The sequence below is a fragment of the Amblyomma mixtum genome, chromosome 3 (genome assembly GCF_055824585.1).
Source record: "Amblyomma mixtum isolate Tamu chromosome 3, ASM5582458v1, whole genome shotgun sequence".
NCBI classification, from domain to species: Eukaryota; Metazoa; Arthropoda; class Arachnida; order Ixodida; family Ixodidae; genus Amblyomma; species Amblyomma mixtum.
Window position 1 is genome coordinate 417,567,420 of NC_143014.1, and position 6,058 is coordinate 417,573,477.

At 48.5% G+C, this 6,058-nt stretch overlaps 1 protein-coding gene across 6 annotated transcripts in view; it reads right to left on the reverse strand.

The window, feature by feature from the left end:
* LOC149357780 (uncharacterized) overlaps nt 1–5,770 on the reverse strand; it is a 78,178-nt gene extending 72,408 nt beyond the window's left edge. For 4 of the 6 annotated variants that reach the window (XR_016291888.1, XM_089584922.1, XM_089584923.1 and 1 more), the window contains exon 1: nt 5,102–5,755. The gene's annotated coding sequence lies outside the window, so the exon portion shown is untranslated. Of the gene's footprint in view, nt 1–5,101 lie in introns of all 6 variants that reach the window. The other 2 variants (XM_089584921.1, XM_089584920.1) reach the window with 2 other exon arrangements.
* Nucleotides 5,771–6,058: the final 288 nt, after the last annotated feature.

Here is a 6,058-nt window from a genome sequence, read left to right on the forward strand (position 1 = left end):
ATCGCACAGCCACGTCTCTGTCACTGCCCTGTCGTGCTTTAAGTGGCAGCGCACCCAGTTGAACAATCAGTTCGTTTGTAGGCGAAACTTTTGAGAGTCGCGCAATCGCGGCGCGGAAGCAGGCATGTCGGGTGGTATTTTTTTGTACTTCGGGGGATCTGCAGTGAGCGGCAAAACCTAATACGTAATAAATGGAAAGCTAGAAAGTTTTCAATCGGACGTTTTTCGGACCATCCTAGGACTTTCTGGACAAATTTATTTTGCCAAACTTCGTTGCATGCGAAACTGGTCAATTAACCTCGACTAATTATGCAATTAACGAGAATAAAAAAATTGCGCAACTTGCGCCATACAATAGCGAGTAACAAGCATGCATTTAGTCCCACCGTCTTAGGGAGCTCGGCATATTTACAAACACTGGCTAAGGTTAGCTGGGACACACTAGTCAGCCACCAGGGCAGAGTTCCACCACTTGCCCATTCAGCACTGCCTGTTATCACTTCGTGCTTATGACATTCAGTAGTAATGATCAGCTTTGGAGCAGGATGTCGACAGTCTTGTAGTCAGCGAGAAGCCGGGAGGTGGGGGGTGGGGGGGGGGTTACTTTCTGCGACATCACATGATGCGTATTTGCTGTTGTATGCCAAAAGAAAGATGACCACGTTTTGCGAGCATATAAATACAGTTGGTCAGAGCCAACTTTAGAACACTTCACGAAAATTCTGCACATAATTGGATTGATCTCTGAACACAAGAGAATGTCAAACAACGCACTGCGATACAGAGCAGTGCAGAGAGCACCTGACTATGCCAGTAGGCCAACACCTTTGATATTCAAGTACGCTTACAAATTCAGAACGCCTGTGATTTCTGCTCGGGTACAGTCTTGAAGAAAACATGCAAACGCAGCGCAAGATTTGGGGGCGGCCATTATTTGCCATGCCTTGAAGTGACATCTGCTCGACCACATCGGTGGCCGGTTACTCATCAGCTCCTGGTTACTGACAGTCTCCAAAATGTTGAGCATGATTCGTAGAATGCGGATGAGTCGAGTAGCCCAAAGCATTTCTCGTGGAGGCAAGTAAAGATTCGAGTGGTGCCGTGTGCGGTAATGCGCTGGAGCTAGAGATCTTGGTGCTTATAACGTGGTAGTATAGGAGCATTGCTGGAGCGAAAAATTAGCGCCCGCCGTCGTCACAGCTCACAACTTTCCTCCTCTCGCCTCTCACCCTCTCCACTTTTGTGGAAGAGGAAAGAGACGCTGGGCTAAGAATGGCTCAGGTTATATGAAAGTGGCTAAGGCGGAAAGAGAAAAAATAAGTAAAGAAGCGCTCTGTACCAGAATAGAATCAGCGAATAGAAGTAGAAATTGGTACACAATCAAGAGAGGAATAAAAGAGTGCATTGCTATCGCAGTTGCTCCGCAACGTTACAGTTGACCTCGCCCAAATTTTTGTTCCACTGGAATACATTGTTTCCCCAGAGGGCGGGACGTGGCGCTGCTGGACATTACGGTAAAGCTTAGACAGGCTAAGCACGGCTCTGCAAGCTCCTATACCTCCTGTTGACCACGTATACTACAGATTCTAGCTCCATTTCTTCCGTCAGGTACGTTCATAGCTGGTGGTGGACGCAACAACGGGCAACATTAATCTCCATTGCAACAGACGACCAAAACTCGTGGGCGCAAGGGTTGTTCCCATGGCATGTGCTTCGTGCGCGGATTGGACTGAAGTCGGGTTCACTGTAGAGAAAGGGGGGGGGGGGGGGGGGGAGGATGGGGTGTTCGGTGTTCGACTTCTCGGGGCGCAGGCGTGCGCCGCGCTTTTCTTGGGCTTTCGCGCACCCTTTCCTTGCGGTTGTAGCATTTTAATTAAAATCGGTCGCGCTGCCGGCCAACTAACCAAACCGCTGGACCAATGTAGGGATAGCAGAGAACACACTTTGAATGTTTATACCGACACATCCTTGCCGCTGCTTTCAGTCGAAAAGAGGTATTTCTTCTTGAAATGTACTACATGTTTGTAGAGGGCGAGGAGAGGAGGCGACGGGACGCGCCGGCGCCGCCGTGGGTCGGACACGCGAGATGCCTCGCGCATCCGCGCCGCTCGTCGATAACTTGAGATGCCCCACACCTGCGCGGCGCGGCATCATCAAAACGTATAGTCGCTCTGCTCCCTCTCTCGCTCGTTGCCTCCGCGCTCTCCTTTCGAATTCGTTTTTGTTTTGTGGAGAATAAAATCAGTCTGCTCGGAATCTGCACGCTGTCAGCAAGTTTATTTTTATTAAGGCGGAAGCCTTTAATGTCTCATCGTTGTAAGCAGCAGTTGTCGACAGAAAATGTCACGCTTTTCAATTGGTGGAAACGGTCGTGACGTCACAGTGCGGGAATTTCAAACGGGGCCAATTGTACTTTGGCTAGTAACCATGCAACCAATTGAAGGGATCGTATAGTGATGCTCCAAGTAAGTGAGACTGAGCTTAGTTAATTGCTTATTTACCCAATTAGCTTAATTAGCTTTACTAGTCAGGCCATATAAATAAATAAAACCGATTAAGAAATTGGTCGAGCTCAGGAATCGAACCCCGGTCTTCGGCGTGAGAGACGAGCATGCTATCCACTCCGCCATGCCAGCTCGATGGTTTGGAATGAACAAAGGCGCATCTAGTGAATACGGTGTCTTCACTCACTCTCATCCTCCTCCATTCCCTTCCGGCGAGGTTTAGGTGTCCACCGACAAATGAGAGACCGATACATTTCCTTTCCTCAAAAACCAATTTACCGACGAGCGAGGCGTAGAACCGAATGGGCGACGGCGTTCTATGGACTCCTTGGCAGCGTTGCAAGACGCTGTGGCCACACTTTAGGTCAAAAAAGTGCCCCCCTGAATTTTGTGAGACAGTTACTGCGTAATTTCATTTCCTTAAATACAATTTTCATTTTCTTCATTACGGCTCCTCTTTATCTATCTTCTTTCACTCCCACTTCCTCCCTTCCTCTACGGTGCGGCTCAGGTGTCCACCTAGATGACAGAGAATTACTGCGCCGTTTCCTTTCCTCAAAAACCGTTGCGTTCAAAGGGCAAGGCATCGCGCCGAACGGGTGGTAGCGTTCCGTGGACTCCCTGGCAGCGCTACAACACGCTGTCGCGTTCCACTCCTAAAGGCGAAGTTTAAGCGTCATTAATTAGCAGTTAATTAGTATTCAGCTATTAATCAGTAATTAACCATTAATTAGTGATTTTTCATCACTTAATAATTAGTACTCAATTATATGTGACGCCATCAGTGCCACAGAAACAGGGAATGTGGTGCGGAAAACGCTTCCGCCTCTACCCACCTTAGACAGTCAAAGTGCCCCCTGAATTTTTTTTATCTCGCAGCGAGGACGAGGCGCTACATATCAATGTTAGAATATTCCGTACAGTGCACATATAATGGTGCATCGTGAAGAGGTGTGAAGTAATTCTGAAATGGTGCAGCTGACATTTCCAGAGCATAGTTTCGTGCCCACTGAATTACAGCAAATTAATGAACGATCATACCGTCCATACACTGAGCGTACGCAATTTAATGCCTGCTGTATGCTCTTTGAAATCCCAGATAATTGCAAAAATTGTTTTGTATTTACGAAAACAAATTACAACAAATAAATATCATGCTAGATCTTCACTTTACATAATAATAATTGGCGAAATCAATAAAATTCAGCTAATATACAGCTGCATAATCAATTCGCACAATGTATCGACACGTCTTCGGCCGAAAGACGATGACTGTTTCATCAACAGCAGTGTTTAAATGATTGTTAATCGCTGCAACTAGCGGAGGCGCGCGATAAAACGTTCGCAGGTTGCAGGGCTCGCTGCATCCTTGAGGGTCTCATTTGTGCTATTCGCAATTTAGAAGGTCGGGAGAACAGAACCAAACACCACCGTATCTGTCTGTCGCTGCACCGACATCAGTATAACAAGAAGGAACACGACGCCAAAGTGACCGGCATCGCATAGCAGGTTATAGCGCCCAAAATAACACGCCTGGTGTCGCACACTAAACAAGAGCGCGCTGCAATTGTAACGGCCGCGCAATACGAAAATTCAAAAGGGATAGAGGGGGTGAGGGGGTTCTTCGAATTAGCCGGAACAGTAGTGGCTCGCGTTTTCGTCCCCCTGGGCTGCATGCACATGTATTCATCGATTCCACACAGCAGACGGACGCACATCAATAGGTAAAGTGCAGGCTTTGAAAATTAGAAGCGCAGACAATTATGGGCTTAGCCAAGTCGTTAGATATTTACTGCAATGAACCTGGGCGTGCAACTAACAACGACTGGTGGCTAGTGCTACACGCACAGCCTGCTACGACTTGCACACAGCCGCACCCAACCAGCACAAACATTCAATCCAAAATTTTTCTTCCATCAACGGCTATATGCAAGAATTTTTAGCAGCTCTGGGCTCGCAGTGCTTCGAGAATTGGGCCCTTGCCAGAGTTTGTGTGTTGCAGCTCATACTGAGAGGAATAGTACAGGCTGTTTTAGTTTCGGGCCTATGAGGATGTGAGTTGGGGATCACACCCGGGACAGTGAGCACAGTGGGCCGTGAGCTGCACTCGGAAGCCACAGATATTCCTAGGAATGATACCAAAAAGATAGCCCGGGTTTTTTCTAGTACCGGCAAATAAACGCCGCAGTTGAATTCCGCCACTGGTGCCCGAAAAAAAAACATATCTAAGCCCTCATTTGTGACATCGATCGCTTAAAATATTGACTGCCTACGTCAGCCTACGAACGAACACCTAGTGGATAGAGAACGCGACGACGACTTTATCCTGTTACCGGAAGGACCAGCAGGTGCTATCGCGATCAAAAGATTACGGGACACTAGTTCTTCGAAAAAAAAAAATCCTAGCTTCGCCTCCCAACCCAGCCGCGTGGTATTGTTATGGGAATTTCAAGCGACTAGAGTACGTGAGTGCTCTGAAAAAGCATTTCGTTCCGCACACACCCGTCCCGTAAACTTTTGATCGCATAAACACGATGGTAACTCTATACTTTTTTGAAAAGATAACGCCGCATGGACGTATACGGAGGAAGCCTTACTGTTTTCTTAGACGTCACGGCACTCTTCTCGACGTGTCCAGCCGATTCCACGGTCGAGGATGCTTTGAAGAGAGTCTAGCAGGTCGCACTTCCCTCGACGCTCCTTAGGTGAGGGCACTGGTGCGGTTCTGCCAGAGCGATACACCTGCAAAGGAAGAGGGAGAAAAAAGTCAGGTACAAACAGATCGCTCGGCTGTCTTCTCCCCCCGCGTCACGGGATTGCAGCCTGGTGAGAACAGGCCTCTAACGTGAAGAGTATCCCCTTCCATGGAGGGAACAAAAGCGAGACTCCGCATGGATGCCACACGGCCACACATGGCACGTCCGCTGCGAATACGAGATGGCTCCGGCGCTAGACGACCTGAGCGGAAGAGGCTGGCGCCGACGATGGCGACAGGAAATGGAGCAAGACAGCGTAGAAGCGCCGACTCCGACAACAATTGCTGACCATCCTGTAAGGACCTTTCATGTACTGAGTTCTGTAATACAGTGCTTTTTTTGTTTTCCTCTATAAAGTGTGCATTCGCGATTTCAGAACCAGTCTATAGTTGAGGTACCCCACCACACCCTTCCTGCCCTAGTCACGGTGCCGCTTCGGTGCCGTTCCTTTGACGCGAACCGACACCGTGCATCCTGTTCTCGGTGGAGAGACGAGACCCGACGTCTGGCCCCGGCAAGCGTGGAAAAATACTCCCCTTTATTGGGCTGCGTCAGAGATACACGACACTGACACAATACAAGACCATGTGTCACGTGCGGCCAGCAATCGGATTCTGCCGCATCACTCAGCGAGTACGCAGAGGTTCCTAGCCCATCCAACATTTGCCAGCACCAACAGAGACAACACTATACCTTTCTAGCGATAATTGTTTTTCGACCAGAGGTGCAAAATGCCCCCATTTTTATTTTCCTTCTTTAACGTCACTTTTGAATACATGGCCCTAGTTTACCTTCGCC